Source organism: Bos grunniens, chromosome 17 (genome assembly GCF_055505025.1).
Source record: "Bos grunniens cultivar Pamir isolate PY7600 chromosome 17, Bosgru_T2T1.0, whole genome shotgun sequence".
Lineage (NCBI taxonomy): Eukaryota > Metazoa > Chordata > Mammalia > Artiodactyla > Bovidae > Bos > Bos grunniens.
In genome coordinates this window covers 52,780,609-52,806,274 of record NC_141181.1, presented here as the reverse complement: position 1 = coordinate 52,806,274, position 25,666 = coordinate 52,780,609, and the positions used below count along the sequence as shown (strand labels likewise).

Here is a 25,666-nt window from a genome sequence, read left to right as displayed (position 1 = left end):
AAGGGAAGGAGTGACTGACTGAGGGAGGAGGCGTGGCTCTCCTTCCAAGCCTCTTGAAGCACAGCTCTGCTCTGTTTTCACCTCCAGCACACGGAACAGCTCAGGCACACAGAAGGTGCTTAATTTGTGTTACGTGAATGATCACCTGACTTAAGGCAGCTCCTCTCATCTGGGAACCCCCCTCCTGGAAAGCATGCTGCAGGAACAAGCCAACAGACTCCCTTTCCTCCGGGAAACTGAGGAGTTGCAGATCCCAAAACCCATCACAGACGCAGGCGCACCCTGAGCACGGCACTTGACCTTGATTGTCCTGGAGAATGGGTCCCATCCTGAGAACTGCCCCAGGGAGGCTAGGAAGGGTCCCCCTCCGTCCTCCACAAGTGCTGCAGCCCAGGGCAAGCAAGGACTAAATGGCTCGTGCCCTGGAGGGAGTCTGTCTGGGGTTTGTTTGTTTTTTGCCATCCCCTCACTTCCCAGGTGGCACTAGTGGTAAAGTACCCACCTGCCAATGCAGTAGACTTAAGAGATGAGGCTTTGGTCCCTGGATTGGGAAGATCCCCTGGAGGAGGGCATGGCAACCCACTCCAGTATTCTTGCCTGGAGAATCCTGGACAGAGGAGTCTGGCAGGCTATAGTCCATGGGGTCACAAAGAGTCGGACATGGCTGAAGCGATTTAGCACAGCACACACGCACACTTCTAGCTCCCAAGGAAAACTCCAAAAAAAGGACCGGGGTAGGCGTGACATCAGGCCACTGAGATTCAAGCCCCACTTCAGTGATCCAGCTCCATCTCCCATGTCTGGGCACCACGCTCTCATCAGCCCTGTCCTGGGACCACCTGTGGCCACCAGGTGAAAGGTTGCCTCCCAGGAGTTGCACCTGGGTCCCCGTATTTTAAGCACAGCCTGTGATGAGTGACACAGCTGTAGGCAGTGAGATCCCAGCCCCCACCTACCCTCCTTGCTCCCTTTCTTATAAGGGATGAACTGTGGATTTAAGTAGACCACTAAGCATGCAGGAGGCCTCTGACTCGTGTTCCCCGGGGTATCTGGTGACTGTAGTGGCTGTTCATAGAGTCCATCCTGGGACAGAGATCCCAGGCCTGGACAGCGCCTGCACGTGCCTCACACCTGAGCCTGATTATCCATGATCATGGGGGCATCCTCGGTCCACCTGTCTGTCTCCTCAAACTGTTAGCTCTTCCAGAGCAAGGACACCTTGTCTCTGGGCCATCACCTTAGTACTAGCTCAATAAAACCTTCAAAAACATGCACAGAGAAAGAGAAAAACTAATATCACATATAAACCCACATATGTGAAATCTATAAAAATGGTACAAGTGAACTTATTTGCAAAGCAGAAATATAGACAGAGACATAGAGAACAAGCATATGGATATCAGGGGGGAAGACTGGGTGGGATGAACTGGGAGATTGGGGTTGACATGCATACACTACTGTGTATAAAATAGGTAACTAACGAGAACCTGTGGTCATGTATGGACGTGAGAGTTGGACTGTGAAGAAGGCTGAGCGCCAAAGAATTGATGCTTTTGAACTGTGGTGTTGGAGAATACTCTTGAGAGTCCCTTGGACTGCAAGGAGATCCAACCAGTCCATTCTGAAGGAGATCGGCCCTGGGATTTCTTTGGAAGGAATGATGCTAAAGCTGAAACTCCAGTACTTTGGCCACCTCATGCAAAGAATTGACTCACTGGAAAAGACTGATGCTGGGAGGGATTGGGGGCAGGAGGAGAAGGGGACGACAGAGGATGAGATGGCTGGATGGCATCACTGACTCGATGGACTGAGTGAACTCCGGGAGTTGGTGATGGACAGGGAGGCCTGGCGTGCTGCGATTCATGGGGTCGCAAAGAGTCAGACACGACTGAGAGACTGAACTGAACTGAACTGAACGAGAACCTACTGAATAGCACAAGGGAGCTCTACTCAGGGCGCTGTGGTGATCTAAATGGGAAGGAAATCCAAAAAAGAGGGGATCTACGTACAGGTATAGCTGATTCACTTTGCTGTACAGCATAAACTAACACAACATTGTGAAGCAAATACACTCCAATTAAAAAAAAAATGCATAAAAGCATTGCCTCTGATCTGCCCAAGAGTTTAGACACGACTACCAAGACTTCAGCCCAACTGAGATCAAAACACGGGCCCAGAGAGAGCCATTAAAGACCCAGAGCATCTAGAATCGTCAGCTTACACTCCAGGTTCCTGCCAGCCAATAAGTCTACCAGGACCCCATGCTCTGCTGCAGCATCAGGTGCCTTCTTCCCTTGGAACCTCACACCTCTGCAGGTCTCCTTACAGAGCCACCACGGGTTCAGCTACGAACACTGTGGACTCGGGGTCAGAAGCTCCAGTCTTGGCTCTGTAGGTTAAGTGAGAAGGTTGCACTAGATGATGTCTTCTTACGTGCTCAGTCGGTAAGTCACGTCCAACTCTTCGAGACCCCATGAACTGAAGCCCCCCCCCCCCCCCGCGAGCTCCTCTGTCCATGGGATTCTCCAGGCAAGAATTCTGGAGTGGGTTGCCATTTCCTTCTCCAGGGGATCTTCCTGACCCAGAGATTGAACCTGAGTCTCCTGCATCTCCTGCATTGGCAGGTAGATTCTTTATCACTAAGCCACCTGGGAAGCCTAGATGATCCCTTGGGTCCTTTCAAGTCCATGAGAACCTGGTTTTTAAAAGCCCACACAGGAACTTTCCAGACTAGGTTGCTAAGACTCTGCACTCACAATGCAGAGGTCCCAGGTTTGACCCCTGGTCAGGAAGTAGATCCCACATGTGGCAACTAAGAGTCTGCATGCCACAGCTACAGATCCCACATGCTGCCACAAAGATCAAAGATCCCTGGTGTGCCGCAGCTAAGATCCAGTGCAGCCAAGTAAGTAAATATATATTTTTTAAAAAGAAAAAAGTACACACAATGAGGATCACCTCATTCCTCGGCGATTCCTTCCAGCTCTGCCTTTGAAACATGCCTGGAGCCCAACTCTCTCATCAGTGCCATGCTGCCACCCTGGCCCAGCACCTGACATCTCACCTCTTGCATGCATCTCCCCACTGGTCTCCCTGCTTCCTTTCTTCACCCCATCCAGTCTGTTCTCAACACAGTAGCCAGAAACCATCCTTTTAAAGCACAGGTTGGATCCTGGCCCTTCTCTGGTCAAACTCTGGAGTGGTATCATACCTTACTTAATCAAGGCAAAAGTCCAGACAGGATTTCAAGGCCCTGCTGGATTCGGGCTCTCGTATTTCTCCAACCTCCCGCTCCTTCCCTCACTCCCTCACTCAGGTTTCTTGAGCACCCTGGACAAACTCCTGCCTCAGTGCCTTTGCATAGGTTGTATCTGCCTGGGATAATCTCCCAGCTCTCTCCCTCACCTCCTTTAGGCTTTCGCTTAAATGTCCTTGACCGGAGAGGCCCTCTCTCCCCCTGTTTATTTAGCTGTGATCACCATTTGATGTACTTATATATTTTACTGCATATTTGTATATTGTATGTCTACCTCCCTGCTAGACTATAAGCCCAGGAGGGCCAGAGTTTTAAAAGTTTTATCACGCCTTTATACCCAGCTCCCAGAAAAGCAGCCACTCACTAAATACAGGTTGAACGAATAGGTTTTGATTATTTGTGGTGGTCTGCACATGCGACTAAGAAAAATGGTCTCAGGCTATATGACCCTACAGCTTGACAGAGTCCCTCTGAGAATCCCAAGCTCTGGACACTGTCTCCGAGAATCAATGTGATTATTTTGGGCAGGTTCAAGGCTCAGGAAGTATGTGGAGGGACAAAGCAAGGAAATGACACAGACCTGGTCTGGTCCCCGGGAGGTGTGGGGGGTCATTCCATAAGCAGATGCTTCCTTGCTGGGCAAGACAGGGTTATAAACAAAGCTCATTAGTGCATGAGACACCCATCAAGGGGAAAGCACAGGAAGGAAAACTCAAGGGGTGGGCTCTTCATTAGAACCAGGGAGGACTTCCTCGGTGGCCCAGAAGTTAAGAATCCTCCTGCAAGGGACATGGGTCTGATTCCTGGTGCGGGAAGACTCCACACGCTGCAGAGCAACTAAGTCCGTGTGCCACAACTGCTAAGCCTGCGCTCTAGAGCCTGGAAGCCACAACTATGAAGCCCAAGTGCCCTAGAGCGTGTGCGCTACAACAACAGAGGCCGCCTCGATGGGAAGCCCGTACACCGGGCGGGAGGGCAGTCCCTTCTCCCCGCAACTAGAGAAAGCCCATGCACAGCAACGAAGACCCAGTGCAGCCAAAAATAATCCATTAATTCTAAAAGAAAGAACCAGGGAAAGGCTGACACAGGGGAAGAGAGAGCAAAGGGCAGCCAGAAGTGGGGCAGCAGTGCCAAGAGCCTGCGGACAGAGCTCCAGGGGCACCCCAGCCCAACCACTAAAGCCAAGCCAGCTGCTCGCCCCACCCTGCCCTGCCGACCCCAGAGCTCTCAAGCCAAGGGCCCTCGAGCCTGGCTCTCCAAAAGGTGCCTGGGCGAACGTCCACAAGTGACCAGGAGCAGAGGCCAGAAACAAGGCCCAAGAAGTGCAGCTCCTGCCACCTGGGTGAAGGTGAAGCATGTTCTGGGGAAGATGTGTGTCACCGAGGCCAAGAGGGCAAACCCAGGGAGTGGGTACCCGGGGCTCCTGAGGAGAGGACGAAATGGGAGGTGGAAGGACACTGCTCCCGGCAGGGTGGTGGGGTAGGGAGGTTCCCCAGAGAACGTGGAAAGAAGGGAGGGTCAGGCTCCAGTGGAGGCCCCCTCCACTTTCTACCCGAGTCTGGGCAGGGCTGGCCAGGCGAAAAGGGAATATGGGGGACTTCCCTGGTGGTCCAGTGACTAGGACTCTGAGCTCCCAATGCAGGGGGACCCGGGTACGATCCCTGGTCGGGGAGCTGGATCCCACACGCCACAGCTAAAGAATGTGCATGCTGTAACTAAGATCGAAGATCCTGTGTGTAGCAACTAGGACCCAACGAAGCCAAAATAAACAAATGTTTAAAAAAAAGAAAGAAAGAAAAGGGAATATGGATGGGAGAGGTCAGGAAGGGACATTGAGGGGACACCAGATCCTGCCCAGCTGATTCCTAAGTGCTGTGGGGGGACCTCGAAGGACCACAAGACAAGCCCCAGTCCTTGCTCCTGTTGCCCCTCCCCACCCCACCCCTCCGTGCATGCTCATGGCCTCCCTCATTGACCCAGTAGACCTACAACCCGGGAACTGTCGGCCAACCCTCCCATGTGGGGCTGGGGTGCAGAGCGGGGCGTACAGCTTCCACAAATGAAGGAAAGACACCTTACCCCTCCCTCAGCCTCCACCCAGGGGCCCGAGGGGAGGCGGGGAGGCCAGCTCGGTGGCACGGACTGGTGTGGACGAACAGTGTGTCGGTTGCGGCTGTGGTCTGAGGTCCCTGCCCTTGTCATCAGCTCTCTTCCTCCTCAGGAGACAGTAGTGACCTTGCGGAGGCCTTGGCGGGCAGTGGCGACAATGGCAGGAAGTGCCCCTCCCTGCCAGCTGGGGAGTCAGGAAGGAAGTGACTGACTCCGAGCCTGGGCCCTGGGACCCCGGCTGAGCCCCCACCCCAAGAACTAGCCCCCCCCAACTAAGAGCTAGAAGCTCTGCTCACCTGCTCAGGACAGCAAAAGTCCTCTGCTTTGGGGAGAGGCAGGGCTGAGAGCAGATGCTCTCGCCACTGGGACCCCCTTCTTAGAGGCAGACCTCCTGCGGATGGACGGCTCCTGCGTCAAGTCAGAGGATGCAGAACGCGAATGCAGCCAGGCTGAGCTGAGAAGACAACTCCAGCTGCCCCCTGCCCGTCCTCCACCCCACCCCCACCTCCTGGAAGGAAGGGCTCTGGGTTCCTCTGGAGCAAGGAGCTTCTCTACAAATACACCCTGCTCCTTAAGCCTTTTCCTCTCCAGCCCCCTGCAGAGGAGACGAGGAGTTGATCTCCCTCTCGGAAGGGGCATCTCACTCCACATCACCCCCTGCCTCTTGCCATCCAGGGTCCAGTGGTCTCTATGTCTGACCAGGCCACAAACTCCCAAGAAGAGCTCAAAGGCAGGTAAGGTGTGACCGTGATTGTCTCCACTGTCTGGGGGTCCAGGGTAGAGCCCAGAAGGGGGAACCTCAGGATGTTGGAACAGCATATGCAAAGCACAGAGGTGAGAGGGCAGAGCGGGCACTGGGCCAACACCAGGGCAGAAACCCCACAGGGGCTCAGACTGCAGAACTGCGTCTCAGGCGCCTGGGATGGTACCCAGTTGTCACTGGGTACTCGGTAAATGTTCGCTGGGTAAACAAGAGAAGTTGAAGAGTTCCTTTTTTTTTAAGATTGTTTTTGATGTGGACCATTTTTAAAGTCTTTATTGAATTTGTTACAATATTGCTTCTATTTTTCTTATTTATTTATTTTTTTGGTTTCTTTTTGGCCGTGAGGCGTGTGGCATTTTAGTTCCCGAACCAGGGATCAAACCCGTGTCCCCTGCGCTGGAAGGCAGAGTCTTAACCACTGGACCGCCAGGGGAGTCCCCCGAGGAGTTCTAAGTGAGGACCTGCAGATGAGGGGAGGCTGTAAGCCCACTGTCCGTAACACCATGGAACTGGGTGTGAGGCCATAAGGAAGGACAAGAACCCCCTTCCTGTAGAAGAGGAAACAGGAAGCGAAGGCTCCGTGGGAGCAGGGCCCCTCCAACCCACATGAGCTGATGTCAGAGCTCAGGCCGGGCTGTGTGGGCCGAGGAGGGCTCACTAGGCCCCCACCCCCCGCCAGCAGGAGGGCAAGTGGCCGTGGAGAGGCAGAGAGGCCCCTGTGTCCCCATGTCAACTCCTTCCCCAAACACCCATTTGAGAAAATTCACGCAAAACAACAGAAAAAAAAAACAACACAAAAAAGAAAAAAAAAAAAAATACAACACAGCACTCTCTCTTCTTAGCACTTAGAGGCCTTTTCACAGCAACAAAAACGGGTGAGCAATTAGAGGAGACAGCCCACGGTGAAACACGGCAGTGAGTGGGTCCATGGCTGTGGCCTTGTCTGCTGGGCCCCATGTGCCCAGGGAGCAGAGGAAGCCCAAGCGAGGTGTGGTGGGGAAGGGGAGAGGTGGGGAGGGCAGAGGGACTTACCTGGAGCCAGGCCCCCAGCCCATGGGGAAGCCCAGCTGTGTTTGGGAAACCACGTCATGTGCATGGGTCTAGACTTGGGGTCCAATGCCAAGATCACCACTGACTAGCTGTGTGATCTTGAGCCAGATACTTGCCCTCTCTGAGCTTCAGTAGCCTCATGTAAAACAGGGATTGTCAGTATTCTTGCCTGAAAAAATCCCATAGATGGAGGAGCCTGGCAGGCAGGCTACAGTCCAAAGGGTCAGACACGACTGAGCGACTAAGCACGCGTGCAGGCAAGGGCCTCTGCACAAGTTACTGTGTGCTTAGCAGAGGCAGTGCGTTTACAACCCATAGCCCAGCCGACACAGCAGAAACCAGAGACTTTAGTGCTCCCTTCTTCTCCCTCCAGGTTAGTTTCCCCAAATGGAATGTCCCTTCTCTGAGCCCCAAAGCTCAAACCAGCCAATTAGCACACAGGGAGAAGGGTTCATCGATGTTCAGGAAAGGAAAAGGCAACATCACTTCAGCTGCTCTGCCCACAAGAGGCCTTGGGTGTGACGAAAAGGGGACAGAGGGAAGCCGGGGCCTGAGACTCAGGACAGCAATGGGATGAGATGGACCGGAAGCCAGCATGGGGGCTCCTGTGAGAATTCGGGGCAGAAGGAGAGAAAGGGCCAGCCCCTGGGGGATGCGCTACTGGTCTTGACTCCATAGAGGATCCCAGCCCATCACAACCTCCGGCTTCAGTTTCCTCCAGGGAGGTGGTTACCCGAAAACACTCACATTGTTGTTTCCGTGTCGCCAACCACAACTTGTGAGACACGGCAAACCAGCACCCAGACTGCGTGCTCAGACGCTTCAGTCGTGTGCTACTCCTTGTGACCCATGGACTGTAGCCCACCAGGCTCCTCTGTCCATGGGATTCTCCAACAAGAATACTGGAGTGAGTTGCCAGGTCCTCCTCCAGGGGATCTTCCTGACCCAGGGATTGAACCCATGTCTCTTACGTCTCCTGAATTGGTAGGCGGGTTCTTTACACTAGCACCACCTGGGAAGCTCACCCTGGAAGCCCCAAAACTCTGGTCCTGTCTCTGACTGGGGTTGGGGAGGACCAGGCTGAGCCAGGGAACCAAGAGCAGAGAAGCACCCCCAGGGTGCCCTGTACAAAGGAGAGTAACACAGGCTGCCCCGGGGAAGCCAAAGCTACCAGAGACAGAACATCAACCCCTCCTGCTAGGTGAAGATGAGTCAATATCTACAAGACGCAGGATCGATGAATACAATCTACCCCATGTAAATCAGACAAAGTCAGATATTTACAGAAGAGGAAACGGCAGTTGAGCCCCTGCACACCCAAACTCCACAGCTTGAGGGGGGTCTGTGTGGGAAGGCAGCGCTGACGTCCTACTCTCGAGGCCCACAGAAGGGTATCGGGCACCAGGGCAGCCTGGCCAGCATCCTGCAGGGAGAAGCCCAGAGGGTGAAGGGGTGAGATACCTGGTCGCTCTGATTTTTCAGAGCCCACTGGGAAATCCACGTGGCCAGGCCTCATCCTGAGTAACGCCAGAGAAATCCAGATGTGACCAGAGGACAAGAGTGGGACACCTGGCTAAAGGAGTCTTCATTTGACAAAAGGGACACCTTCCAGGATGCGTTCCTGGAGGCTGATCCACCCGACACTGCCCATGACTCCCTCTGTTAGGAAGACAGCCCGAGGAACCCAAACCCACATCTCTAGCACATGTGGGAAGCTTTTTTGTTTCAGAAACCCAGCGTGGCGCCCTCAGCCTCAAACCTGAAGCTTTTCACCCATCAACCTTTGGGACTGCGGGACCTCAGGACCTCAGGCTGCAGAGGGGAGGCAGGCGGGAGACGGGGATGCGGAGGGGCGGGACATAATAGCCCGGAGCTCTCGGTCAGCAGTTAGCCAGCATCTCGATGCCTGGGGCAGGGTCACGGTCAGCCTCTCGGGGAGATGCAGATGACTCTCACCTTCTAATCAAGCCCCTGAACTTGGGCAGTATGTGGCTGCAGGCCCACCTCCACCAGAGGCCAGAGACGAGCATTCACAACAAAACGAAAAGAGGTAGAGAAACAGATTTCCAGGGAGTCCCGGGGTGCAGTCAGCCTACAAGAGCATAGAACATGCGCAGGCACCATGAAAGCCGCCACCCGATCCAGGGCTCCCCCCAGGACACAAGATGCTCCCCTGAACCACGTGTGCAGCTCAACATGAAACGGAGCAGGACCCCTGTGGTCCTTGCCCGCCCCACCCCCCACAACCATGCCCACAGCCTGCCTTTTGTCTGTGGAAAAACTTGAGCCAAACAATAAGCTTAATCGGAGAAGTGAGAAGATGCAGAAACAAAGGAAAACAGTCAAAGGAGACCAAATAATGATAGTTTGGTCATTAAACATAGTCAAGGACCTCCAGTTCCTCCTCAAGGGCTATAGGTAACATTCCCAGCTGTGTCCTGGCAGCTGTTTTGCAGATAGAGACCCCCACTAAGTGGAAGAAGTTAACTACACGATGACCAGACACAAGCCATGACACAAGCTGCCACAATTCCGAGAACTGGCCTCAAAGAAGTGGAAACAATCCTGGAACTGAAGATTAACTATACTTAAAACAACCAAGATGACCGCTGGTCAGACCGCTGAAGACCAATTTCAAGATGAGCATCAGAGCTGACTCTGCTGTTTCTGCCTGGAGCCCCCCTCTCTCCGTCTATAAAATCTCTTGCCCCCTGATTGTTGGTGCAGCATGGTTGGGGAGGGGAAGTCAGCCTTTGGACAGGTGTACCGCCTCCCCCATTCCCGTTTGCTGGCATCCATTTCCTTTCCACTAACCTGGCCTCTCTACTGGTTTTTGAGCTGTGAGCAGCCAGACCCCACTTTTGGTTACAAAGACGCATTCTTGTTTGTCTGACATTGGTGCTTCCCATGCACGGTGCCCAGGAGGCAGGCAGCAGTCCTGGAGGCCTCCCAGTGACCATGACGGGAAGGCAGAAGCCTTGACTGTTGCAGGAACCCTCTTCCAGAGCAAACCTACTCCTGGGGCTGAGGCCAGGCACCTCAGCCTGGGTGCTGGGTGTTGGGTGTTGGGTGTCCCTGGCAACCAGGGACACCAGAGGTAAAAATCAAAGAAGAGGGGGGTTTCATGGTGCTCCGGAAAAATGAAAGTGATACATTGCAGAGTGAGGGCAGACGGTGAGAGTTCAGAGGAGGAAGAGAAGTGAACTAGGGAGGTGAAAAGATAACCAGCGACGGCACAGTGGTGGGAGGTGTGGCTGCAAACGACAGAGATGGGCTTTTCACACGCCGCCCACCCCACTGCAGTCCCACGCTCCCTCCGGGGAAGCCTCAGCAAATGCTGTGAGCTCCTCTCTGGGACGGGCCTGCAGGGGTCGAGGCTCCTTCTCTGCCCTGCACTTACATTGCAACCCTGAAGGACGAGACATCCCAGGCGGCCCAGGTGCCAGTTCCCCTCCCGGACACACTAACTCGGCCAGCTCCCCGGCTCCATCCCCTCAGAACCCTCGGCTTGCCCTGGCATACATGCCCTGCCTCTGCAGGACTTCTCCTCTGTTCTGCTTCTTAGTTTTCATCACAACACCTCCAACCCCTCTAGGAGAGTGCCCATCTCCCCATTTGAGGGGTCAGGAAACCTGCCAAGAGGTTTAGTCAAAGGCGAGCCGGCTTCAGTGCGACTCCCCTCCACTACGTGCACCTCTCCCAGGATGTCACCTCTTCCAGGTGAGAAGGTCAGCTGTGGCTCACACACCCCCTTCCCCCTACCACCCGCTGCAGAAGATCCAAGGGGGGCTGCGAGAAACGATGCTCACTCTTCACACAGGGCTGCATGGTGGGGAAATGATTTTTCCGACAAAAGAAAGCATTTAAAATCCAAAAATTGAATGCAGGGTCAACTTAAAGAGCAAGGCAGCTCCTGGTGGGACAGAGCTCTAGGGGCAGCAGGGCAAAAGCACACTGAAATAAAGTAGGAAGATGCTGCGGGAGGACTTGGCTTTCCTCCCATGACCACTCATACAAAAGGCGAAAAGCCAATCAGCCTGCTCCCTTAAAGGGGATGAAACATCAAAAGAGAACACAATTCCAGGCTGAGACTTCCTGCACACGTGTTCCGTGCACGCCTGTAGCTATGGTCTAGGGGGGCATGGAGGGAAGTTCTGGAACTAAATGATGTGCGGTGTGTTGCTGTTTACCAGGAACAAAGACATTTTATTCCTTTGAGCTCCCTCCCCCAGTGTTATTGAAGTATAATCGACAAATAAAATTGTGATATACTTCAAGTGTATAGCCATAAAAAGAATGAAATAAAGCCATTTGCAGTAACATGGACAGACCTAGAGATAATCATACTAAGTGAAGTAAATCAGACTGAGAAAGACAAATATTATATGACATTGCTTACATGTGGAATCTAAAAAGACGATACAAATGAACTTACAAAATAAACCCATAGATATAGAAAATAAGCTTAGGATTACCAAATGGGAAAGGTGGGGTGGCACAAATTAGGAGTTTGGGATTAGCATACAAACACTGAAAGTGGAAGTCGCTCAGTCATGTCCGACTCTTTGTGATCCCATGGACTGTACCCTGCTGGGGTCCCCATGGAATTCCCTCCATGGAATTCTCCAAGCCAGAATACTGGAGTGGGTAGCTGTTCCTTTCTCCAGGGGCTCTTCCCAACCCAGGAATCGAACCGGAGTCTCCTGCATTGCAGGCAGATTCTTTACCAGCTGAGCTACCAGGGAGCCCAGCATATGCACACTGCTGCTGCTGCTGAGTCACTTCAGTCGTGTCCGACTCTGTGCGACCCCATAGACGGCAGCCCACCAGGCTCCCCCGTCCCTGGGATTCTCCAGGCAAGAACACTGGAGTGGGTTGCCATTTCCTTCTCCAATGCGTGAAAGGGAAAAGTGAAAGGGAAGTCACTCAACCGTGTCCAACTCTTCTCGACCCCATGGACTGCAGCCTACCAGGCTCCTCTGTCCATGGGATTTTCCAGGCAAGAGTACTGGAGTGGGGTGCCATCGCCTTCTCCGATATGCACACTACTATATATAAAAGGGATAAACAACGAGGACCTACTATGTAGAATAGGGAACTAAAGTCAATATCTTGTAAAAATCTATAATGGAAAAGAATCTGAAAAAGAATATATATGTATATGTATAACTGAATCATCTTGCTATACACCTGAAACCAAGACAACATTGTAAATCAACCATACTTCAATTAAAAATAATAATAAAAAGTGTACAGTATGATGATCTGATAGACGTACGCACCGTGAAAGGATTCTCACCATTGAGTTTATTATTCTATCACCATGTTGGTTTTATTGTTGTTGTTGTTTTGTGGTGAGAACACTTAAGTTCTACTCTTTCAGCAAATCTCCCTTATACAATACTACAGTGTTATCAATTGTAGTCATCATGTTATACATTAGCTCCTCTTCTTTCAGTTTTAAATCTAAATCTTCAATATGCCTCTTCAATGACTTGGAAAATTGCAAGAGGGTGAAAAAAAGAAAAAAAAAATTCTTTGAGAACAGAAGTCAGAATTGCTTTCCTGAAAAATTTTCAGATCCCTCAATGTTTTAGTCGGTGGACATGAATTAGTAAGTGAATCTGTTTCTCTACACAACTGCTATTAATAGAATATCAGTCTCTCTTCATCCCCACTAAATAAATGTCAAACAAACACTTAAAGAATACTGGTTTGATGGGGTGCCAAATGACTGGCTTGCCCAGACGTCCACATGTCTAAAGCTGGCCCTGGTTGAGAGTGTAAGTTCCAAACGAGTGGGCAGCATGGCTGGAGTTAAACACTGTTGTTTCCATCCTCCGTTGACATGGAGACCGGGGGAGGCAGGTGGCTGAAGAATGGGCAGAGAGCGATGGATGCAAACGGCAGTGGCACCCAAGCAAGCTGTCCAGGCTGCTGATAACAGGTAGGGGCTGTCCAGCTTTTGATTCCATCTGAAGGTATGGCTCCTGATTTTCTGATTTATTAAGATGTAATTCACATGCCACAAAATTAACCCATTTAAAAAAAAAATTCATGTGGGATCTTATTTCCCCAAACAGGGATTGAACCTGCATTGCCTCCATTGGAAGGCAGACTTTTAACCACTGGACCATCAGGGAAGTCCCATGACCCTTCTAAGGGGTACAGTTTAGCCGCATTTAGTACATTCATAAAGTTGTGTGACTATCACCTCTCTCGAGCTCTGGAACATCACACACCCCAACATCGCCCCCCATCAAGGAAATCCCACGTCTATTAGCAGTCACTCGGCAAATCCCTTCCCTCCAGCCCCTGGCCAGTGCCATCTGCTTTCTGTCTACAGATTTGTCTACGCTGGACATTTCACGTGGCTTTGTGTGTTGGACTGCCTGCACTTCGAATCATGTTTTCAAGGTTCATCCACATCGTGGCATGTGTCAGTACTTCGTTCTTCTTTTGTGGCTGAACAGCACGGCACTGTGTGGATCGACTCTTGTTCATCCATTCATTTGTGAATGGACACTTGGGTTGTTTCCGCTCTGGGGCTATTATGAATTATGCTGCTGAGAACATTCATGTACAAGTTTTTATGTAGACATATGTTTTTGATTCTTTTAGGTACATAGCTAGGAGTTCCTGATTTTTAATAAAATAATTTAAAATGAGTAATACATTCTGAAAAGATTTCTAAAAAAGGCATGAGAGTGAGTTTCTCTGTTGTCCCTGTCCCCTGGCACCTGGTTCTTCTCCCCAGGGTCAAGCTAACTCTCCCTGAGAGGTCCAGACACAATGCACAGCCTGCTGCACCTTACAGTCCTCTGGCAGGAGGAGACCTGACAACTAGATGAGGCCGGAATCAGCTCAGTGATGCTTCGCAGCAGGCACAGGGCCCAGTCTGAGTCTGGTCTCTGCCGCCTGTCAGCAGCCCGGCCCTGGGAATCGGCTTAGCGCCCTGGGCGGACAGGTTTTGACATCTGGCTCTGCCATCTCTAGGCCCCGTGGCCTGAAGCCAGCTGCTTAACTCCTCTGGACTTGGCTTCCTTATCCGTAGAAGAGCGTTCGCACTAGGACTTCACTACTGGTCCAGTGGCTGAGGCTCCTTGCTCCTAATGCAGGGGGCCTGGGTTCGAGCCCTGGGAAAGGAACTAGATCTCACATGCTGCAGTTAAAGAAAACAAAAGATCCCGCATGCCGCCACTAAGACCCAGAGCAGCCAAATAAATAAGAAATAAAATAAGTATTTTTTTTTTTTAAATAAAGAGTGCTAACACTACTACCTAGTTCACCGGACCGCCAAGAAGGGCCCATGAGCTCAGGAAGGCAGGTGCTCAGCACCGCGCCTGGTACACAGAAGGCACCCAGTGCTTGCCGCCGCTGTAGTTACTACCACAACCACTTACTACACTGCGGCCGACCCCATCCTCAGTCTCCCCACCTGGGAAACGGCAGCAGACACCTCCCGTGCACGGTTATGTGGACTGCACGAGACCCCAGGGTGGGCCGCCGTTGCTGAGCAGCGGGAGCTCTGGGAGAGTCAGGATGGCCACAATGCATCCCCAGTCCCCCGGTCCTGCTCCGGAACCACCCCAAGGAGAGGCCGGGTGTCCCCACTCAGCACCCTCAGCCCTGAATTCTCCACCCCGCCACCCCCAAGTACAGAGAAAGACCCTGCTTCCTGGACCCCCAGCCCTGAGGGGCAAGGGGGGGCGATGGCTGGGCTTCTTATTTCTTGTCCCTTTCCAGTCACCACCCACCACCCCTTGCTGGTTCCTTCCCTCTGCTTTCTCAACACACTCAACTCTGAACCTGAACATCTCTCTCTGAAGCCCAGGCGTGGAGGCAGCAGGGAAACCCTCAGAGACCTTCAAAGTGAAGGGGCCTCAAGTGAGGAAGGACGCATTAGCAGGGCCATTAGGAAGCTGTTAGGGGTGATCTGCTCCCAGCTGGCAGGAGGCGAAACCAAGCCTGCGGAACAAACCCGGGTCCGGGAGGGCAGAGCTGGGAGAGGAGCTGAACAGGGCTGCTTCGGGCGTGTAAAAGTTCACGGGGAAAACACCCAACACACACACTCACACACACACGCTTAACAGAAAGGAGAAATTCTTAGCCTGCAGCAGTTGGTAGCATTATGTAAAATCCCAAGCCCACAAAAATATCATTTGGATGATAAAAAGTTAAATTTAGCTAAGTACAGAGTGACTAATACTACGAGGGAGGGGCAGCGCCCCCAGTTGCCTGGAGCTGATACAGCTGGCTTTTAGAAACTTTTGACAAGTAACCAGGGCCTGGTGCGGCCCAGAATAACAGATTATGTAATAAGAGGCGCAGCCATTAGCAGTACAGAGCAGACGGCAGGCGCTGCAGCCGCCTGGAGGCAGGGGACCACTGGGGTCTGACTGCAGCTTCTCCCATAGCACCCGGCCTCTGGGAGCCCAGGAGATCCAGGGGCATCTGACAGCGGGGATGCGTTAGCGTGAGTGGATCCACCTGCCTCTTTTGCAAAGAGCTTCTCTGGAAGTGGCTGTGCTGGATGTTTACCTTGGTGCCCCTCGTGGGCCAGGGCCCTGGGAAGTCCCTATTCTTTGAATCCAGTCTGGCCCCATGTCCTGTACTGACCAACAGAACTGGGAGAATTGGGGAGGCGGAGTTACACTGGAGCAGAACCTTAAGGAAGGACTGGTTGAGACTCACTGAAGGCAGAGGCTCCAGCAGATGTTAGCACAGTGTTCACAACAGCACTAGTGACAACAGCAGAAGGCAGGCTGCCCTGTCAACAGGTGGACGGATGAGCAAAATGTGGTCTATGCAAAGGAATAGTATGCAGCCCTCAAAAGGAAGGGCATCCTGTCACATACGACAACATGGATGAGCCTCCAGGACGTTATGCTGAGTGAGATCAACCAGACAAACAGGACAAATACTCTCTGATTCCATCTATATAAGGCACCCGTAAGAGTCAAGCCCAGAGAGATGGAAAGTAGCAGGGTGGCTGCCAGGTGCTGGGGGAAGGAGGACGGGGAGTTAAGTGCTTAATGGGGATAAATTTTCAGTTTTGCAAGGTGAAAAGGATTCTGTGGGTGGTGAAGATGGTTGCAACGATATGAATGCACATTGCCACAGATCTGTACACTTAAAAATGGTTACAGCGTGCACCTGAAACTAACACAATGCTGTTGTCTTTTAGTTCATTTGTATTGGAGTACAAATGCTTTACAATGTTGTATTAGTTTCCACTCTACAGCAAAATGAATCAGCTACGTGTATACAAATATTCCCTCTTTTTTTGGTCTTAATTCCCACTTAGGTCACCAGAGAGCACTGAACAGAGTTCCCTCTAGAGTCTCATCCCTCTATAGTCTCATCAGTTATCTATTTTATACATCGTGTCTATAAGTGTATGTGTGTATCAATCCCAACTATGCTTCAATTAAAGCAATGGTTAAAGCGATACATTTTACACTATAGGTATTTCACTTCAATAAAAAAAATTAGATTTTTTTTTAAGAAAAGAAGAGGATGGAGGAGAAGGAGGAGGCATGGATGTGTCTGTCTGTCCGCTGGGGGAGTCGGCAGCCATCATGTAAGAAGTCCAACTAGCTGGAGATCACTGAGCCAATCCAGCCATGGGGAGGGGTCATGCACAGAGGAACCAGTGCCTCAACTGATAGTCAAGAGCCTATACCCACCCACCAGCCATGGGAGCTGGGTCATGTGTGGAAATGCCTCTTCCACCTTGAGTCAAGCCATCCCAGCTGACATCAGTGGAGCAGAGATGAGCCGTCCCCAGGAAGCCCTGCCCGAATTGCCACCCCATCAACAAATAAATGGTGCTTTCAGCCACTAAGTTGGGGGAGTACTCTGTTGCAGCAGCAGAACACTGACACAGCAGTCAAGCCCTCTAATGGGTTTGGGGGAAATTTCTGTTATGAAGCTCTTTCACGCTCTCACATATGAGTCACTAAGAGAAGTCAGTGCTTGAATGAGTCTGAGGAAAAGACTGATTTTCCACTCCCCAAATCCCAGTGGAATAAACGCTGAACTCAAGCCCTGTGGTAAGATTCAAACAGCTGCTGGGAAGGCTGGGGGATTTTTCCAACGATCCAATGGACTAATCAGGCCATCCATCAGCTGATCAATTCAACATTCTTTTTAACAGTCATTCTTTTTAAGCCATAAAAAGAATGACTTTGAATGGTCCTGCCCAGAGCAGGGACTGGTACAGTGTGGACAGAGATATTGGTGGAATTTCCTGTGATGGGTTGGGGGGTGGGTAGTGATCCCAGGTGTGGGGGCTGAGAACAGAGTTCTAGCTGGCTGACTCTGAGCAAGTCAGTTCCCATCTCTGGGCCTCAGTTTCCCCAGCTGTAGAGTGAGAAGATTGATGTCTAAAAGGCCTTTCCAGGTATGGAGCAAAGGGACTCCTCCTACACTGTTGGTGGGAATGCAGATTGGTACAACCACTATGGAGAACAGTACGGAGGTTCCTTAAGAAACTAAAAATAGAGTTACTGTATGATTCAGCAATTCCACTCCTGGGCATACATCCAGAGGAAGCCATAATTTTAAAAGACACACGCACCCCAACGTTCACTGCAGCGCTGCTTACAACAGCCAAGACGTGGAGGCAACCCGAGTGTCCATCGGCAGAGGAACGGGTAAAGAAGACGTTGCTTATTTTATACAATGGAATACTACTCAGCCATCGAAAGAATGAAATAATGCCATTTGCAACTACACGGACGGACCTAGAGATTATCATACTAAGTGAAGTAAGGCAGACAGAGAAAGACAAACATCACATGACCTCACTCATACGTGGAACCTAATTCTTAAAAAAATGACATTAGTGAACTTATTTACAAAACAGAAGTAGACTCACAGACTTCAAAGACAAACTTATGGTTACCAAAGGGGAAAACCTGATGGGGAGGGATAAATTAGGAGCTTGGGATTAACGTACACATAGTACTAAATATTAGACAGATAACTAACACGGACCTAGTGTATAGCACAGGGAACTCTACTCAGCACTCTGCAATCACCTATGTGGGAAAAGAATGTGAAAAAGAATGAATACGTGTATATATATATATATAACTGAATTACTTTGCTGTACACCTGAAACTAACAGAACATTGTAAATCAACTATATTCCAATAATTTTTTAAATTAATAATAAGAAAAGACTTCTCCATTGGGTTCCAACATTCTGCAACACTGCAGTTTTGGCAGAAGGGAAAGCAACACTAAAATAGAATCCAAAACACTGAACAAAGTCCAATTACCTGTGTTTACAGGGAGATACACACACTGGAGTCTTCACCTCTGTCCCCTGGGGGCCGGAGCACTCTTATCTCTGCGTCCTGTGTGAATTTGTTTGTTCCTTCCACAGTATTCCCTGTGGAAGTCCGGCTTGATCCAATTTCCTCTTCTGAATTACACTTTAGCTCCCTGGATTCTTAATGGGGCTGTGTGATTAGTTCTGTGAATAGAGGGATGTACACCACACCCCCACCCCCAGGCCTGCCCCTAAGACACCTCACATGATCTTCTATGCTGAGACTCCTAATTGAGGACAATCTACATGCAAATGAATTGGGAAAAAAAAAAAAAAACCACTTAGCTGTGGACTTCCTAGTAGGCAAAGCAAAGAGGGCAACAGGCTGACCACAGAGCTCTGCTAACCGAAAAACATACTGCTCATGATAAGAATCTCTGTCTTGGCCAAGAGCTCTGAGAGGAAGGCTCTCCAGGACCTCTGGGTGAGGGAATCGGTGTCCGGGCAGGAGGGAGCAAGAGGCCAGGCTTGTCCTGAAATCTGTCCCCTCCACGGCAGAGGGAGGGCCAGCTTTGGTGGTCCTCCTGTGGCCTGACTGGTGTATTACTGCACAGAGTGTAATTCTTCATCCTTGTTAATGTCAATACCGCAGCAGCATGATAAATACGGAAAATATTTACATACCCGTACCACGGATGGGTTGTTTAGACCATCTGGCTACAGGATGCGGTAAGTGTTGTCAAACACATGGCCTGTCTATAAAGGCTGTGCCTCAGCCCTGGGGGAGGCCGGGCTCCGGGGTCCAGGTGGCTTCCCTGGGCCGTATCCCCACCATACACTGGACCATGGGGAACCTGAGAGACCAACTCACATCTCGGCAGGCCTGGACCCACTATCAGCCTCAGGCTCCTGCCAGTTGGGAGCAGAGCCCTCAAACTCCCTCTTTCTGCTCCCTCTGGGTAAGCACGTTTGATAACCTCCTGACACTTCTTTAGCAAGGAACTCTTCAGGACTCAAGTGCTTCAGACAAGACTCACTTGGCAAGGACTTCCCAGGTGGTCCAGTGGTTAAGAATCTGCCTGCCAATGCAGGGGCCACAGGTTTGATTCTTGGTCCTGGAAGATCCCACATGCCTGAGGGCAACTGAGCCCACGCACCACAACTATTGATCCTGTGCTTTATAATTCAGTCACAACTACTGAGCCGACATGCTGCCACTACTGAAGCCCGTTTACCAAAGAGCCCGTGCTCCACAACAAGAGAAGCCACCGAAATGAGAAGCCCGAGTCCCCAAACTGGAGAGTAGTTCCTGTCTCTGCTACTAGAGAAAGCACTCTTGCAGCAGCGAAGACCCAGCACAGCCAAAAGTAAATAAATAAATCAATCTTTAAAAAAAGAAAAAAAGACTCACTCAGCAAGACCGCCCCAATTCACAGCCACCCCGGGAATGTCTCCAGGGAGCTCACGGGACTGTGGGGAATTCTCAAGAGGCAAACAGCATAATTCGCTTGTGTCTGAAGCAGCCTCTGCCTGAGCTTCGTCTCGCTAGAGAGGCAGGAGACAAGGATGAGGTACCACCGCTCCTGAAGGATGGACGATGGTGAGCTTAAGTTCGCTTCAGGGAGAGTTTCTTCTGCTGAGTTCTGAGATCAGGCTAAATAACAGAGGTTTTTTCCCTCCTGGGTGGACGTTAATATTTTCCCCTTTTCCTTCTTTTAAATTTCAGGTGTGGGGCGTGTTGCTTTATTAATTTTAGTAAGAGCCAAAAAGTTCCCTTCAGAGCTCGTTTTCAGAGTAGCAATTTTCTTAATGGGACGCACGCGTTTGCCGCCCACGGGAGGAGCCATATCAGCCTGGCAGTCACAGCGCCCCGTGAACACCTTCCTGACAACCGTTAGTCAAATGGAAACTCACCACATTGGCTGCGTCGCCAGCAGCCTGGGCGGACACTCTGACAAGGGCTTTTGAGGGGGTCATGCCTGGAGGGAAGGTAGGCCGTGTTTCTGTCCACTATGAACTCACAGCTTTAGGGTCTCTTTTTTTAAATTTTTTTTCTTTTATGTAGACCATTTTAAAAGTCTTTCTTGAACTTGTTATAATATTGCTTCTGTTTTATATTTTGGGTTTTGGGCCACAAGGCATGTGGGATTTTAGTTCCCTGAACAGGGACAGAACTTGCATCCCCTGCATTGGAAGGTAAAGTCTTAACCAGAGGACCATCGGGAAGTATCTAGTCTCTCTTGTTTTCCATTTTTTTAAAGCCTTTTATTTTGTATTGGAGTATAGCCAGTTAACAATGTTGTGACAGTTTCAGGGGAACAATGAAGGGACTGAGCCATACATATACACGTATCCATTCTCCCCCAAGCTGCCTTCCCATCCAGGCTGCCGTATAACATTGAGTAGAATTCCCTGTGCTGTATAGAAGGTCCTTGTTGGTTATTCACTTAAAATATAGCAGTGTGGACTTGTCTGTCCCAAACTTCCTAACTATCCATTCCCCCCTTTCCCCCAGCAACCATAACTTTGTTCTCTAAGTCTGTGAGTCTCTTTCTGTTTTGTAAGTTCATTTGTATCATTTCTTTTTAGATTCCACATATACTGGGTATCATATGATATTTCTCCTTCTCTGTCTGACCTACTTCACTCCTTAGAGTCTTCTTATAACAAACACCCTCGAAGATTTAAAATGTACCAACCAGAGCGTTCAGGGCCTCAGGTAGCACACGGACTGGGTTCAAGTGCCAGCTGGCCACTTGCCTCCTGGAATCTGGATTTTGACTGTGAAATGAGGGTTAGTGACACAGCTAGAAGCCGCTTCCTGCTCTGATAGTCACGAGCTGGTTCTGTAGTGACTGGGCCAGTAGGGGACTCTGTGGCCATGGAATCAATCGAGTGTCACAGTCTTTCCAAGGACTGGCACTCTGTCCGTGCAAACAGGGTGAGGGCCACAAACCCCACATGTGAGAGGTCAGAAAAACGTCAGAGCCTGAGGCCAGACACGGCCTGAGGCTCAGGGGCTTGCCACCGTGTTCCAGGAGAGGAAGCCCATGTGCACATCCCACACCCTCTAAAAGCACAGAGACCAGCAGGCCAGGCGGCTTGACGATAGAGTTGGGACAACAGTTCTCACTGGTAACACACCGAGCACCCAGCGAGGCCGCGTGTCTGTGCAGAAGGCTCAGCATCTCTCTGGGAGGCGCTTCCGACCCCTCGAGCCCCAGCAGAGATGTCTGCTCAGAGCCACCAAGGAGTTGCAGACTCCTGTTCCACTCACTGGCTTGCAGACAGAGCTGGGCAAAGGCTCTTTTTGCAAAGTGAGCTGCTGGGGACACGGACATACGGTGACAAAGACCACACCCAAGTCGCTGCTTGCTTCATTCTCACTGGGCTCAACAAACATCCAGGGACAGAACTTCCCCTGGTGTCCAGTGGTTAAGACTCTGTGCCTCTACTGCAGGGGGCACAGGTTCGATCCCTGGTGCAGAATGTGGCCAAAAAAACCCCCAAAGCATTTAACAGCAAGCCAGCAAGAGGCTTCTTTTGTTTAAATGCAAAAATATAAGATGGCCAAGAGTGGGCCCAGCACCTCAGAACAGGGCATGGCTTAGGGGGAGTGGGTTAGCCCCAGGCCTCCCAAGTCAGAGTGAGGATCTTTTCCAGACAGCCCAATCTGAGCTCCCACGCCCCAGCGGACAGGCCAGCACTAGGCACCACTAGGCCCCCTCCAGTTCAAGGTGAAATGAGAACTGCGGGTCAATGGAGCAAGCCATACTAAAAGCTCTGTGTATTCTCAGATTAGATCTTTCCTATTTGTTAGTGTCCTTTAGTTCATGAGAAGATGGCTACGGGGAATTATAGCTTTCCTCTGTGTGTGGTTAATTATTCATAACATAAATTTTAACATTTTTAAGCATTTTTAAGTGTGCAACGGCATTAAGCACATTCACAGTGTTGGGCAACTAGCTTCACCACCCGTTTCCAGAACCTTCTCATCCCCCCAAACAGAAACCCTATAATCATTCAACACTAACTCCCCAGGCCCCCTTTCCCCCAACCCCAGGTAGTGTCCGTGAATGGTACCTCTTTAAAAATAATGTTCTTATTTAGCAACATTATCTTGTAACTAAAAAAAAAAATTTATTTGTTTATTTGTCTGCATCGGATCTCAGTTGCGGCATGCAAGGTCTTTCGTTGCAGCGCATGGACTCTCTAGTTGTGGCACACAGGCTTAGTTGCCCCATGGCAGGTGGGATTCTAGTTCCCCAACCAGGGGGTTGAACCCGCATGCCCTGCCTTGCAAATTGGAGTCTCAACCCCTGAACCACCAGGAAAGTCCCTTATATTGTAATTTTAAAGCTCCTGGTGCTTCTCAGCTACTTGATGATAGATGAGTCGACAGAGGAGGGGCCTGGACAGCTTCTGTCCCCCACCCCCACCAGGAAGGAACTTTATAGGCCACAGTCTGTCTGGAGGAATCACAGGCTCCTTGAGTGGACATCTAATGGGAGCCGGCTGGCCAGGAACTCTGCTAGACTTGCCCTTTGCGGTAGAAAGGCTCTCACCCAATTTTCTCCAGATTTTCATTTTACTTAAAAGCTCTTCCTTGCTTGGGGTTTTGAGGTTAAAAACCACTGTCTCTTGCTCCCACGCCGTAAGTTGGAGTGTCAATTGGTCCTACCTTTATGGAGAGCAATTGAGCAGTAGCTACAGAAAATAAAAGGCAAACACTCCTTGACCTAGTAATTCTACTTCGGGAAAATTTATTCTGCAGATTTGAAAGCCTATTTGCATCAAAACCTACGAACCAGGACACTCACTGAGGCAGTTTGCTCTTCCTTGGTTACAATGCAAAACTCCATGGATGGGGAGTTGGTTTAAGAAACGATGATGCATCCAGTAGCCAAAAAATGAGCCCATCATTAAAAAGCTCCAGGCATGGGACTTCCCTGGTGGTCCAGTGGTTAAGACCCTGAGCTTCCACTGCAGAGGGCACAGTTCCAACCCTCGTCGGGGAACTAAGGTCTTGCATGAGGCAAAGGTGAGGCCAAAAAATAGAAGGAAAACAAAAAGTCCCGGACAGCCTAAATGAACCAATAGAGGAGGACCTCCAGATGTCTGAATTGTCAAAATTAAGTCAAAACAGCAGGTGCATAAGGAGGCAGTCACTTGTGGTTTTCTGAAGTAATATACACTCATATATGCAGAGCATCTTTCTGAAAGATACACACACCGGGAGACTACAGACAGGAAGCAAAGAAGACTTACGTTTACCTCTCAGCCCTTTGACATTGGGTACCAAGTACTGAATATACGGTATTACTTATCCAAACAATATTTTTCATACCAAGTATGGTCTTTATTTATTATTTTGTTATTGGACTACTTTATTGGAAACTGTGAATTTGTAAGTTCTGTAAATCAAGGAATGTATCTAATTTATCTTCTTTCTTCTCCTAGTTTTTATGTTTAAGATGCACAGCATGATGACTTGATCTAGTTTAACACCTTGCCAATGTCTGGTATAACATCATGTACAACTTTTTGTGTGTTTTAGTAATTTTTGAAGACATGTACGAATGAGTAAACAATGAGTGAAGAAAAGTAGTGAAGGGGCCTCCCTGGCTGTCCGAGGGGTGAGACTTCGCCTTCCACTGCAGGGGAATGGGGTTGGGCAGCCTAGATCCCACGTGTCTCGAGCCCAAAAAACCAAAACGTAAAACACAAGAAATATTGTAACAAACTCAATAAAGACTTTAAAAAGTGGTCCACATCCAAAAAACTTAAAAAAACATACTCCAATATAAAATTTTAAAAATGAAAAAAGAATTTATTAAAAAAAAAAAAAAAGGATTGGAAAACTAAGTCATATTCTTTAAATACTAGAAAACCATGAGTCTTGAGTTGCCAGGGAAGGAAGAGATTGAGGGGAGGCAGGAAGTGACCGACTGTGGCGACTGAGGTAGAAAAATCAGACTTGGTAATTTCAAAGGAAGATAAACACCATTGACAGGGCAGTGACATTGGTGTTAAAAGTTTAAGTGGGGACTTCTCTGGTGGTCCAGAGGCTAAGAGTCCGAGCTCCCAACGCAGGGTGCCAGGGTTTGATCCCCGATCAGGGAACTAGACCGACCCTACATGCTGCAAATAAGACTTGGCAAAGTCAAATACATAAATATTTTTTAAAAAACACATTTAACTGAACAACAGTTTTTAAATTTTTAATTTTAATAACTATTTTAATTTTTTTAAGTCAACATTTACTGTTTCTTTTGGAACAGTAGAATACCAAAAAAAAAAAAAAAAAAGTAGGTAGTCCAAATGATTTTAAAATACATTTTTTTGGAAACCACATTATATCTACCTTTTAATCCTGTGAACCACATATTCCTAAAGAATTGGAAAGTATATTAAGAAACCATCCCTCTCCAGCGAGCTGGTTCTCAGGTTTGAGAGCTCTCCAGGGATCAGTGCATACATACCAAGCTTGGGAGCACTTGCCCCAAGTGCTCCTCCATGATCCAGTCTGCAGGCCAGCAGCAACCCTGACCATTGAGAAGTCGGCTGACCAGCAAGGCCCCTAGGCTTCAAGGAACAAACTTCCACAAAGCCCGAGGCCCTCAGTCCTCGGAAAGTTATACTTGCCCCCTTGGCCGCTCATACAAAAAACGGTGGCTAAAATAAGGCAAAAGATTAACAGTGGCAAAACCACACTGAGGAGAGGAAAGGAAAAGAAACAGGAAGGAGGGAAGGCTACCTTAAAAGGAATTGAGAGAGCCCGGGGTTCAGTCAGAGGACCGTCTGGCAGGCATGCCCCCATCCAGCTCTTCCAAGGCCCCCCAGGACAGCCGGGTTCATGACACCCAAACTTCATCTGCATCTTGGTAGCTCCGGCCGGTTGGATGACTCACCCATCCCTGAAAGACTGAGTTATACCGAGGGCTCGCTGTTTATTCAGAGAGAGACAAGAAATGCCTTGGAGAAAGAGCAGGATCATCACCAGGGAAACATGAAGGATGCCTCAGTCCCCAACAAACTGGTTCATTCAGTGTCCTTGAGCTGGTTTATTTAATCTTATTCATTTATTTATGGTTGTGCGGGGTCTTCATTGCTGTGCACGGGCTTTCTCCAGTTGCAGTGAGCGGGGGTTACTCGTCGTTGCGGTGCTCAGGCTTCTCATTGCAGTGGCTTCTCTTGTTATGGAGCA

The 25,666-nt window shown here is 50.0% G+C and overlaps 1 protein-coding gene and 1 long non-coding RNA gene across 13 annotated transcripts in view; one reads left to right on the top strand and one right to left on the bottom strand.

Annotated features, from left to right (window-relative positions):
* The window catches only part of PITPNM2 (phosphatidylinositol transfer protein membrane associated 2), a 159,813-nt gene that overhangs the window by 111,686 nt on the left and 22,461 nt on the right, over positions 1 to 25,666 (bottom strand). Inside the window, exon 1 of one of the 12 annotated variants that reach the window (XM_086347377.1) lies at positions 5,662 to 5,790. The exons of the other annotated variants lie outside the window; for them this stretch is intronic. The gene's annotated coding sequence lies outside the window, so the exon portion shown is untranslated. Of the gene's footprint in view, positions 1 to 5,661; positions 5,791 to 25,666 lie in introns of those variants that run through there. 12 annotated transcript variants of the gene reach the window in all.
* On the top strand, positions 5,797 to 6,953 carry LOC147355360 (uncharacterized). The gene is made up of 2 exons (XR_015144444.1): positions 5,797 to 6,099; positions 6,474 to 6,953. It is a non-coding gene; the product is annotated as an uncharacterized LOC147355360 (long non-coding RNA).